Source organism: Mus caroli, chromosome 18 (assembly GCF_900094665.2).
Source record: "Mus caroli chromosome 18, CAROLI_EIJ_v1.1, whole genome shotgun sequence".
Lineage (NCBI taxonomy): Eukaryota > Metazoa > Chordata > Mammalia > Rodentia > Muridae > Mus > Mus caroli.
In genome coordinates this window covers 22,792,809-22,806,267 of record NC_034587.1, presented here as the reverse complement: position 1 = coordinate 22,806,267, position 13,459 = coordinate 22,792,809, and the positions used below count along the sequence as shown (strand labels likewise).

At 42.0% G+C, this 13,459-nt stretch overlaps 1 long non-coding RNA gene across 2 annotated transcripts in view; it reads right to left on the bottom strand.

The window, feature by feature from the left end:
- Positions 1 to 13,459, bottom strand: part of LOC115029844 — a 91,952-nt gene that overhangs the window by 62,267 nt on the left and 16,226 nt on the right. For both annotated transcript variants that reach the window (XR_003835399.1, XR_003835400.1), the window contains exon 3: positions 12,501 to 12,706. This is a non-coding gene — a long non-coding RNA (uncharacterized LOC115029844). The remainder of the gene's footprint in view (positions 1 to 12,500; positions 12,707 to 13,459) is intronic.

The following is a 13,459-nucleotide window of genomic DNA, read 5'->3' as shown; positions in this document are numbered from 1 at the left end:
CCCCAATGGAGGAGCTAGAGAAAGTATCCAAGGAGCTAAAGAGATCTGCAACCCTGTAGGTGCAACAACATTATGAACTAACCAGTACCCCGGTTAATTTATTTTATAATTGTTAAAAAGTAATCACAAATTTCTCCTATTTCTTTCCCTCCCCTTCTATTTTTTCTTTCTCTCTCTCCACCTCCTCTTGTATTAGAAATATGGTAAACTATACCAATGACTACTCTGAGGATTTTTACCTCTTTTCTATTTTTTGCTTTCCACTTCTCAGTCTGAAGTGTTTTCTAACATACATTCCAGGTAACTGATACTGTTTCAGCTGTGTCTAGCCTTAAGCCAAGTCATTCAATAGAGTTCTTATGTTAGAATATTATAATTTTAGTTATATAATTTCTATACATTTAGTTTTTTTAGATATGTTGTATCAACTCTATAACTTCTTATTTTCTATTAGAATACTCGTTTTAATAACTTCAAAATTATACATATATTTTAGGCCTATGCCTGATATTTTTAATATGGATTTAAAAATGGATTAAATATGGATTCTGTGTTTCTTTTATCAAGTAATGCTCATGTTATTTTGTCTTGTTACATGTCTAGCCATATTTAATTATGTATTATACACGATACTTGAAAGTTTACTAATTTGTAGAAATAATTGAAGACTTAGAATGGCATTAACTTCCCCCAAAAGTGATATTTCCTATTTAATATTGTCAAAAAACTGAAAATAATGTCTAGAACGATCTTAAACAGCTTCATGTACTGAGAAATGCTGATCTACTCAGTGTCAGGAATAAGCTGGAGTCTTGAGGGTTCTTTTTCTTCTAATTTACTCATTTCCCTACAATACAGCCTTCTAGAACTCCAATCAAAGTTGGAAATTATTTGCCAATGCTTATAAGTCTGTAATTTTTTTAACCCTCTTCTGAGCACTGTATACGTAATTATCTTTCGGATGCCTCAGGCAGCCATTTCCTGTCATTGTTTGCTTTTCCAGTCTGCAGCAGAAGTAGTATCCTTAAATTAATAGTTAGCAGACCAATTCTGACACTAAACCACACCTAACACATGGATCTTCTTCCACCTTTTGACTACAGAAAGACCACACCTATCTTTTCCCCAGAGACAAATGACTAGGAGAGAGAATCAAATGAGTTGTAAATTACCCAGCCTTGGTTTCCTGGCCCAGCACTACTAACTATTATTTCTACAGCTTACTAATACCTCCTCAGTTATTGCGAATTTAGTCTGTCATTTCCTTTGTACCCATAGATATCCTCTGCTTTTCGTGACTTTTAAGAATGGGTGCTGTCTCTCCTTTTCATGTAGCTCTAGGCTGTGGGAGTTCTGCATATGGAGACAAACCTTAAGATCTGCTACTGTTGCTTGGGACACTTTTACTGAACAGGTTCAATTGACAACCGCCACACTATCGCCTCTTTTTCAGATATTCTGTATCCCTCTTAACACATCTCCAAAAGTAACCATCTACCAATCATCTAAATATAAATTATTAATATTGCCAAGACCCCATTAAGGAATCTCCTCCACATTCATCAAGAGACTCTCCTACAAAACTGCATTTCATCCCAACCTTGCCCTTGGGTTTGCCATGCAAAGCTGTTCTACTGCCTGGCAGAACTCAGCTCTAGCCAAGCTTATCCTTGCCACTTCTTCTCCATGTCTCCTTCTCTAGCCCTATGAGAAGATGACCTGACTACAACACCAAGTGAAGAACCTGAATCACATGGAGGAGAGGCAGTGGTCCATTTCCTTCCTCATCCACTGACTCATTTCTGACCCTTCCCTCCAAAGTGAGGGACGAAAGTAAAACATAACATTAAATATCTAATTATCAGTGAATTATCCACTCAAGAAACAATTGGGTTTACTCTTACCAAGTTGTCTTTTCAACATTTACTGTTTAGTAGTAATACTAGATCTAAGAGAATAATCTGTATAACATTGGTATACAAATGTGACACCTTATTCCTAGTATAATCTCTCTTTGTAATGAACACAGGGCTCATTTTTATGTAAGACTGTTTCTGTGGAAGCTCTCCTTTATTTATTCACTGAACAAACATTTATTTAGGCAGGCTATGAGCTGGAGATACAGAGAAAAGGGCCCAGAGGTGTCTTCCTCAAGGGGTTCCTATCTATTGCAAATTGTTTACAATGTGCTATGCTAAGGCTTAGGAGGGAGAGGAGCATGCACCAAATTGATGCAAAGCGGGGACAAGGGAGTGAAACAGTGACAGAAGCCTTTCTGAACATCAGAACTGGTCAAGATGTGACAGCCAGCAGTCATCCATTTCCTTCTGACATTGTTTACTGGCTTTATAGGAACATTTTTCAAAGAACAACTGCATATCTCAGCCCCATGGGGCTGAATGACTGCTCCCTGAATTAGTGGAGTTTGTATGGATGAGATTCAGGGTTACCATGGTTTTCTTTATACTGAAATGAGTCCGTGCTTGCTTGTAAGGCCTCTAATACAACCATTTTGTGATTTGTTTTCTACCCCACCTGCCAAGTTTCACATTAAATGTAAATATATATATAATTATTATTAATATATCATGTATAATGATGTATGTTATTAATACTGCGTAAGTTGCTCAAAGACTTCCAAAAGTCCCATTAGGAGACCTGTCTAGACATACCCTGTATTTTCTATGACTTTTCTCTGTTTACTTACTAGAGAGTAAATCAATGGGCATTTAATCATATAAAACTATGTGCCTGATCCTTGGCTATTTTATAGAGTATAACCTTTTTAAATATACTTATGATGTACATGAGTGAAAGAGGATATTTTGATGATAATATAGGCAGCATATATTGATTTACTCTATAAAACATCAGTGGATCTTGAGGATGTGCCAAGAACTGCAATAAACACCAGAACCCCTGAGCCAGCAGGACAGATAGACAAGCCACAGAAAGCTACAGTGTTAGATAGAAGGCAGGGAGCTAAGATTTCCTTGGCAACAGCAAGTGCATGACCACAGACTCTGACTGTCCTTGGAGTTGCTATTATTCTGGTCAAGTTGGTGCTTGTATGCCTTCTTCCATAACAACCACCCTTTACAAGGGAGTCTTACTACCTTCTGTCAGCTAACTGGATCAGTTCTACAGCAAGAACTTCGTTCAGAGGACAAAACCAATCTCTGGGTTGGTTACTATCCTTCAAAGGGATCACAATCAAATTGTGACAAAATTAGGATGACGGTAATTAGCTGAATATATGATATTTTCTGTTTGAATTTTATGGGACAAAATGAACTAATTACTAATAAAACAAACGTGTTAAGTTTATCTTGGATTGGCCCAAATGAGCAAAGTTTCAAGTGTTTCAAAGTTCTTAAACCAGATGAAGAAGAAGCATTGCTCATTAGTAGAAGGAACAAACAGTCCTTGCCAGTCAGGACCAGAGTCTAGATGTGTCCTGGATTTTGAAAAGACTCCCCAAACCTCAACCCTCACAGCCTCACCTGGCCCTGATCTCTAGTATTCCTGTTCTAGGAAGCTGGAGATGAGACTGGTCTGAATCCCAACTCCCCAATGTTAGTGGAATATTCCACTTTCACCCTAAAGTCCCAGACTCACATGAAAAGAAAGGGTGACTTCTAAGGGCTCTGGCCATAGGATCCAAGAATTCAGGAGACCATTATATCAATATGTTCCCATTTGACATATCCCTGTGGGTTGACTCTTCTGTGCATAAAACCTGCTCATGTGTGCCTTTAACAAGCATGAAGGATCTTGCTGTGAGAAGCAAATTAGTCATTGTAATGAAAGAGTGATTCATAAGATACATGGCTGAAAACAAGGGTTGTGGTGGCCAGGGAGGGCAAGAGGCCTCTCTAGAGGGAAGCAAAGGACGGCCCTACACTGGTAGCCTGGGAGATCAGAATGTGCATCCTTGCCCTCCACATTCCTCACTCACTCTGGTTCCCCCAGGCCCCCAAATCTGGATGGAGAAGAGTGTCTGGGTGTCTTAGTCAGGGTTTCTATTCCTGCACAAACATCATGACCAAGAAGCAAGTTGGGGAGGAAAGGGTTTATTCGGCTTACACTTCCATACTGCTGTTCATCACCAAAGGAAGTCAGGACTGGAACTCAAGCAGGTCAGAAAGCAGGAGGTGATGCAGAGGCCATGGAGGGATGTTCTTTACTGGCTTGCCTCCCCTGGCTTGCTCAGCCTGCTCTCTTATAGAACCCAAGACTACCAGCCCAGGGATGGTCCCACCCACAAGGGGCCTTTCCCCCTTGATCACTAATTGAGGAAATGCCTTACAGTTGGATCTCATGGAGGCATTTCCTCAACTGAAGCTCCTTTCTCTGTGATAACTCCAGCTGTGTCAAGTTGACAAAAAAATAGCCAGTACACTGGGTGACAAGGAAGAGAGGTGCAATGTGACAAACCTCAGATGACAAACTGAGAAAAGGTCATAGGACAGATTGTTCTTCTAGGGGACATTGGAAACTGTGCCCACATTTTATTCAAAAGGAGTCCATGTTTATGCAAATGCACACAAGCGCTCTCTTCCTTGCCAGAGACAGAAAGGCCACATACACAGTTAAGGGAAGAGGACCATTCTCTTCCATTCTCACAGTTTGAATGCTAAGTCATTATTCTGGCATTGCCCCATCCTCCTTGCGAGAAAGGCTTCAGATCCAAGGCTTCAGATATTGAAACCTTACAAGGCCTCATTTAAGTTATAGGCAACCCTGACTTTCTTCAGAAGGAGCAGGGCTTCCTGGGGGAGAGTCAGCCAAATGGCATTCACATACTGAGCCCATATACCTTCTGAGCTTTCTGATTCTTACTGGCTTTTATGTATTTGTGTTTCTCCCTTCCCTGATCTCTCTCTCGACCTCAGGGCCCTGGAGGTGGGTAGAATTAATTTGATGCATATTCCATGCTAATATAATCAAAAGTCATGTACATGTGACCAGATACCCTAAATGCATTAATCTAGAGTCACAACTAAATATTTTATTTGAAAGAAAGAAAGGTTTGATTTTTAAAGAAAGGAGGCAGATGTCCCCTTTGGGCTTCCAAAGTCAACTGTACAAACAATCCCTTTTTCTCTGTCCCTCTTGACAGTGACAATTAGGACCTGACCCCATTCTGGGGCCACCACCCCATGCTGACTTTGCATATCCTGGGACTCTTTAATTCCACAAGTTACTGTCTCCTTCCCAAATGGCTATGCCCTTTAAGGCAACTCTCTTGAAGGAAAGGAAAAAAGGCAGAATTTTTAGGAAGCATTCTCCCTGGAGGCATGACCAGGGCTGACTCCTGGAATTCGTTTTCCAGCTAAGCACTTTAGTACCCTGTTTCTTGTGGTTATTAGCACAAGTGACAACAGCCTTTTCCTCCCTGAGCCACGCAGATTAAGGAAACCTAAGACTACATTTCTAAAATTGTTTCCATTTCAACCCACAGAGAATCAATACAAGAGAAGAGCATTGCCTTAAACGCTAATGTTATCCAAACTCAAATTCATTTTTGATGGATCGGTGGCTGTGTTTTCTTAAGGCCAGACCAGGATAAATATACACATTTTTTTGAGATTCTTTTTCTTTTTCCACTCCCTCACCTATACAGAGAGTGCAGTAGTGAATGATATGCTCATGCCCAGTTGTCCCTGAAGGACATAGTCTGTATGGGGGAATTAGAAGACTATTTCCAGTAAAGAAGCTCTAAAGTTCTGCCAAGGATGCAAGTTCACATTGACCATATGACTCAGGAGTCCCCAGTCTGAGCAGAATCAGAACACATGCTGTGGAAAGCCACAGACATGGGATTCAGGAGACTACCTAACTCCACTCCTCCTCCTCCTCTGATCCACCACAGTCTGTGCAAGCACAGACTGGACGTACTGCTCAGAACCAACCATGGTCCGAATCAAGAAGGTGCAATCCCCGATTTGCATTTTTCAGGTCTGGCATTTAATCATTATTAGCATCTAACGCTTTGTGTTCCCAGAAAGCCCCATTCTCACCATCTTCTTTGAGAAATGCTAAGGCATTTCTTCCTCAAGGAAGCTCTTCTTTCCATGATCCCCTCTCTGTCTCTGTGTTATGCCCTTGGCATCCCTCCATGCCAATGTTGTTGTCCAGAACAGCAAGTGGATGTTTATTGGCATAGTTCTGAGGCTCTAATCTTAACCACCTAATTGCAAAGTTAAGTAGCTAAGACTCTGATGATCAGGGTTCTATAGAGGAATGGAATGGATGGGAAGAACATATATTATAAAAGGTGACTAATTACATGGGCTTCTAATTACATAGACCTTGATAGTCCAACAATGACCATCTGCAAATGGAGAAGCTAAGAAGTCAGTAGCTTCTCAGTCCACAAAAGCTGAGTGCCTCAGTAATTCTAATGTGATGCTGAAGCTCTGGATGATGGCTGGAAAGCCACTAGTCTTCAGCCTACTTGGAAGGGTCACTGAACTGGGTTCTAATAGCAGCAAAGCATGGATGCACTAGCCAACAAGAAGCTACTGCCGACAAATAGCATTGCAATGCCCTCAAACTCCTGAGGCCTGAGCTGCTGTCAGAAGGTTTTACCCACTCTAGAGGAGTCCTCCTGAAAATGCTCTTGCAGCCCCACCCAGAAGTTCATCTCCCAGATGATTCCAGATACAATCAAGTAGACAATCAAGAACCATTACAGACAAAATGCCTAGATCATTTATAGAAGAACAAATGAGGGCAGCATAATAACGAAATGAATACTTAAATAAAGCCTCAGTTTACCCCTCATACCCAATTGACAAACAGCGCTCTGTTCTCCTTTCAGGGTAGGCTTTCATATGTTTTGTTTTGTTTTGTTTTGTTTTGTTTTGTTTTGTTTTGTTTTGTTTTTACCTTTATTACAGGGCTTGGCTTCATAATTTGCTTTGGGCAGTAGGACAGTGTGATATGAACAGAGGCTTGGTCACCTCTGACTCAATAGGACCTGCCTTTTCCTCCTGATGGAGCCCTCTGACCACATGTACAATTCCTACAGATGTCTGAGAGCTATCTTGACCACATTTTACCATCTGTGTAATTGTCGTACTGGTGAGATAGTGGGCTTTGGCCACATTCCTGACTCTCCTTCTAGCACTTAATTGTGGGGTAACCAGTCCTTCTAGGTCTCTGCTTGGGATATATTGTGGGCTTGGAAATCATAAGCTATCCTTTCTCATCGCAAAGAATGTACACAATATCTAGATAAATCTTTTATACTATTAACCAACAGTATAAAAAGGATACAACAAAAATTACAAACATGATACACAATAAAACCAATTCTTTGCTCAGTAGGGCCAAGGCATTATTGCATTTTGATACACAGGAGCCTTTCCTAGATGACCAAATAGCAGCTGAGAAAATCAACATCCAAGTCATATACTATGTAAAACAGCAGCAAATGTAGACTCTACTCCACAACAGTCCATAGAAATTGGGAGGTAGCTGACTGAGGAGCATGACTCCCAGTGGAGAGATAAGGACACTAGACAACCCATGAAACCTTCAATCCAAAATTTGTCCTGTATATAAGAAGTGCAGGGACAAAGATGAAACTGAGACTGAGGGAATGGACAACCAGTGACTGGCCCAACTTGAGCCGCACCCCTTGAGCAAGAACCGGTCTCTGACATTATTACTCTGCTATGCTGAGAGGCTCCACCCAGCAGATGACTGAAACAGATGCAGAAACAATCAGCCAAATATTAGGTGGAGCTCAACGAGTCTTGTAGAAGAGTTTGGGGAATAACTGATGGGACTGGAGTGGATAGGAACTCATCAAGAAGACCATCAGTGTCAACTAACCTGGACCTTTCAGGGTGTCCTCTTCCTTCGCAGAGATGAAGAGGATGAGGTGGGGGAGCAGCTTGTGAGAGGGGAACTGAGAGGAAAGGGGGAGCTCTGATGTACATTATTTATGTGAATGAATGAATGAATGAAAAAAATAAAAGAAATTTGAAGGTAGATAAGTAAGGTTGCAAAGAGATGAAACATTACATCATCTATCAACAAAGATGACAAGGGACCTCCATTGGGTCACTATCAAGATCTCCATCTGAAAAATATAAAAAGTGGGGCAAATATCAGAGGTTGGAGTGAGTGAAATAATCAGCAGCTAATCCAGGATCCCTGTGGCACTGTCATTGGTGAAAACCCATGTATATAGGAGCCTGTATCAGCACAGGGGAACGGAAGGTGTGATATGGATAAGAAAAGAGCAGTTTGGACAGAGATGTGTAGCTAGTGCTGACCCCAAAACCTATGCCATAAGTAAATATGGCTCAACTGAAGATCTGACTTACCAAGGAAAAGACAAAGTGGAGATTCTGGTCCAGCATGGAGCTCTATCACACAATAAATAAGACGTGGGAACAATCCCCCACTGTTGCACTTTCTCACTTGATATGGTACATGAACAAGCATGCCTTCTTCCCCCAGCTTTCTTGTTGGAGTGCCATATAACTCGAACCTTGGAAGATATCACATTTTCCTAGGACATCTAGTTAACACATTTCCTAGGTGGACTCTGACCTGCTATCACTTCTGAAATAGATGTCCTGCTGCCTTGGTTCTGCCCTACTGGGTGTTTCTTGAATTAGAACGTCATACCAAAGTTCAAGGCATTCTATGCTATCTTCCTTCTAAGTGTCCAGCTAGAGAATGATAAATTGTCACAGTGGTCATCATCATGGAGTCCAAGAAGCTCTTGTCTAGCCTTGACAGGTACAGTAGCTAATGGTGCTCAGTCTGGGCCATTGGCATGAGCTTTTATACGTCAGAAAAGATTTCAGAAATAACAGTGAATGTTAGAAGGGCATCTTCTTGTGAGTTTAGCAAAAGTTTAAATAGCCCACCTTTCTGACTGGAGAGAAACAGGAAATAAGCAAAGAGAAGAATGGAGTATCATAGAACCTTAGCTCTGACCCAAGGCCAAGATGCTAAACTGAGGAGCAGGACTTCTGATCCTGGACATAGCCAGACTGCAGCATGCACCAGTGTCCTCAGGAGGCTTAGGAACAGCACATTCATACCCATCTTGGAGTTTTAGAAGACAGTGAATAGTTTAGGCTCACAAACAGCCCACAGAAACACTGAGTCACTGTGCTTTCAAGAGTGCCTGATGACATTGTACTGGAGAGTCCACCTCCTGTCTGACCTCTAACCACAGGAGGGTCAGGAATGCTAGACCTTTCTCAGTTGGTTCATTCCCTGGAGGATGAAGCTAGCAAGAGGCCACGGCATGGACATTTATTAATCACATTTTTATGCTTTAGAGTAACTAATTTTATTAAAGCCAGATCTAAAATTTCTTTATTTTTCCCTGAAGCAGTTTCTCACTGTTCATAATCTAAAAGTAGCTACTAATTCTATATTATAAGAAGGTAAAAGTGACACCTTTTTTAGATCGGCTGTTCCGGGGCATCTGGTCAAGCAAATGGAAGAGCTGAGTGAGGTTATATGAGTGCTGTGACAAGCAAGAATGAGAGTAGTGGCCACATGGTTGAAACCCATACGCATTAGAATACCTGTGGAATAAAACAACTTTCACTCCAAAAAGTTAACACCTAGGCTCCTAGAGCAACTCGGCTTAGAAGGGGTATTCAAGAATTAACTATGTGTTTACTCATTAAACACACTGGTTAAGCAGCCACTATGAGTAGACAGAGAGCTATGCCTGGTCACAAAGTCAGTGGGCAAACTGGATAGGAGCTAGACAATCCAAACTAGTGGTGACCATCACTAAACAAATGGATGCAATGAGACTGTAGAGGGAAAAGAGTTTCTCTGGGTATTACTGCCAGATTCAAGTGGCGAATGGAGAGGAGTGAGACAACCATGGCCCAAACTTGTGGTGCCACAACAGTTTAACCAACCAGCAAGCCCCAGCCTCCCTTCACCAGGGCATCGCTACCCTGAGTTTGTTTAATAGTGGCATCACAAATAGACAGCCACTTGGTTGATAAGACTTAGGGCCAGTAGACATGGAAAAGAGACCAATGCAGTCCTGCAGCCTCTGATTTCACCAAGGCAATGTCAGAAGGCAAGTACTACTGTCTGTACCACTACCTACGTATACACACACACACACACATCCAAGCACACACATGCATGCACATAAGCACATACACACCTGTACATAGTACACACACAGGCATACAAACACAAGTACCCACCCATATGAAGGCACATATGTATATACACATGTGCATACATGCCCATATATACAGAACACACAAGTGTGCGTGCGCACACACACACACATACATGCATGTATACACAGACAAATACATAGGGGCATTCACATATACACACAATGCACACCCGCATATGTCTACGCATTCACATAACCATGCCTGGAAGCCTCCCAGTTCCCCCACAGAACTGCTTCTCTCAGGAGAGAGTGGGTTTGTAAGATAAACTCCATCAAAGGTTGTGTGCCCGCCAGCCACTAATGCAAAGAGCATAATTAAGATGGAAAACAACCAAATCCTGTGAGGAGCAGAAGCAGAACAAGATTGGGCCAACTTGGTGAAAAGACCTCTCTCCCCTGTGGCTTTGTACTCAAGAGCTCTCCACAAGCAGAGAAAGAAGAGAGGGTGGGAAAGAACACATGAATAAAACAAAAGCTGTATTTATAGTGCTTTCTTGTGCAACCCCTATAGCACCCCCTGCTGGCTTGACCCCTGGGTCACCTTCCACTCCAGGACAAGATCACTGTGTGCCACTGTATTCTTTCCCCCAGGCTCTGACTGTTGTAAGTTTAGTGAACCTGGATGGGAATCATGCTGAGCTCTCAAGTGCAGGGCAGGCAGAAAAGGGAGAAAGCCCAGAGGAGGGCTAAGAACAATCTCGAGAACCATAAATCAGGGACTTAGAGTCCTAGAAACGCTGTGATCAAGGCTCTGAAGTCCATGGAACCACAGCACCAAGGCAGGGGAGAGCACTGGGGTGGCTCTATCACAACAGGTGCTTTCAAGTGCAGGTGTCGGCAGCATCCTGGACTGTTGGTTTCATTCAGAGCTAGGAAGACAGTGTCAGCCTGGGATAAAAAGAGAGGATCCACACTCACAAAGTCCGAGTGAAAACTTGCCAAAGATTCAAACCAAAACCAAGTGGCCTAGACAGTAGCATTCTGTCCATTGCAAAGAAATTGATGGTGACAATAGAAAAGAACCAGAGAAATATAGCTCCAGGGCTTGTGTCAGTGGACTTGAGGGGATCAGTTTGGGGGTGAGGTAAGTAGAGCCAATACATCCATCCAAGTCCTCATTTGAAAAAAATGGAGCATGTGCATTCTGATAAAACTGTAACAAAGATGAAATGAGATCATGGCAAGCAATTAGTAGAGAGCTTGGCATATATTTACCCCATTGTGTGTGCTGGTGGTAGAGATGGGTGTTGATGCTAAGCACAGCAGTGGTATCTGGGGTGGTAGCTACCTCCACTTGCTTACGGGACTGGGGTGAATAAAGGCCAACCTGCTGTGTCAAGATCAATGATGAATATGGTCCAGAAAGCATCTGAAACTGGCAGTAGCTCTTTTCTACTCCCATGCCTGCCACCACTGGCTCAGCTTGGTGGTTAAGAGGCACATCGACAATTATCTAGCTCATACAAGTTGCTCAAACCACTCACTTTCTTTGTAACAAAGGGTTATTAACATGCTACCAGAACAACTTTAATGCATGATGATCTGCAAGAAGTATTCAAACCTGACCCCTATCTGGCAACTTGCCCTCACTGTCAGCAGACCTGTCTCTCCTATATTTGGGTAGCCAGCCTCATTAGAACTGGCATGTGCCCATGCAGGGGTTAAGCATAGAAAGCTAAACACCAGAAACTAAAGAGATAGTACAATTTGTAAAGTGCTCACTATAGAGGCTGGAGGACCTGAGATGACTCCCCCGCAAACATATAAAAGGCAGGATATAATGTCAAGCATGCTTGCAAATTCATGATTGGAGTGTCAGACACAAGCAGATCTCCAGGGCTTGCTGACCACTCAGCCTCTCCTAATCAATGAGTCCTGGCTGCTAATGAAAGATACTCTAAAGAAACAAGTTAATGGCTCCTAAGGGCAAGACATGAAGCTGTCCTCTGGCATCCACATGTATAATGCACACACACACACACACACACACACACCATAAATACCACTTATATATCATAAACCTCAAGCACACAAACACACACACACACAAATACAAATCCACACACCATAAATACCACTTAACCTCAAACACATACACACACACAACCATAAACCTCAAACACATACACACACACAAATACAATTAAAATACATACACCATAAATACCAATTATATGCCATATATCTCAAAGATACAAACATACACACACAATACACACATGCTCAAAAGGAAGTAAAGAAAAAAGGGAGGGGAAGAATTTAAAAAGGAAAGAAGAAAGGAAACTACACGTTGGATGAGAAATCTTACCCTTTCTGGCTGTGGAAGGACTTCCTCCCCAAGGCTTGGGAAGCAGATATGGATGTCATGGGAGCATACCATGAAGAGGCTGACTTTCTTCAAGAATTCCAGTCCTGCCGTCTTTGCCTTCACATCTTTTTTGTTGTCATGGGATACCAACAAGACTATTCCAAATACAAGACTGGATCTGAACTGAAACTCTTTTAAATTCACAACTGAAAAACAACAGCATTTACATTTGTTATTTTTGTCTAGAATACAAGGGTTGTCTATGAATAAAATACACACAGTTGGAGAGGGGGAGAAAATTCATCTCACAGCTCTTTGCCAGCACAAAGGCCGGTAGAACAATCTTCACAACTTTCCATAGCTAAGCACATAGAACCAGTCAAAATGAGCTGCTCAGCCTGTGCTTAGGATATTGTATGCAGGTCTCACCTGAGCTGGCTTGCAGTGTTGGGCTAAAGTCATTAAATTGAAATTAATTAATTTAACCCCACAAATTACTAGGTTAAAATGAGTTGCTTGGTGCAGAATGACATGAAGTGAATCTAGATTGGTTCATCTTTAGAGTCAGTTAACAGTGGTTTTAACACTTGGCTGTTGGTCAGTGGATATGGGCATAGACCTTGCAGAACTGAAAACTCGTAGAGAGTGGCACCTGGACATGGCCTCATGCAAAGGCATTTCTGAGTCCTGAAAGGTAGGTAGGTACATTTGGAGCACAGGATACTATATGGTGTCAGGATATGGGGGCACTACATGCAACAGCAACTGTGATACAATTGCAATTTGAACTAGAAAAGTTCCTCATAGTTTTATGTGTTATAACACTTGATCTCCAGCTGGGGAAAAACCTTGAAGTGGGTCCTAGATGGAAGAAATGAATCACTGATGAGTAGCCATGAGGTCTCAGGCCCGCCCTGTACCTCTCCTCTCTCTGCTTCCTGATTGAAAATATAACCTGT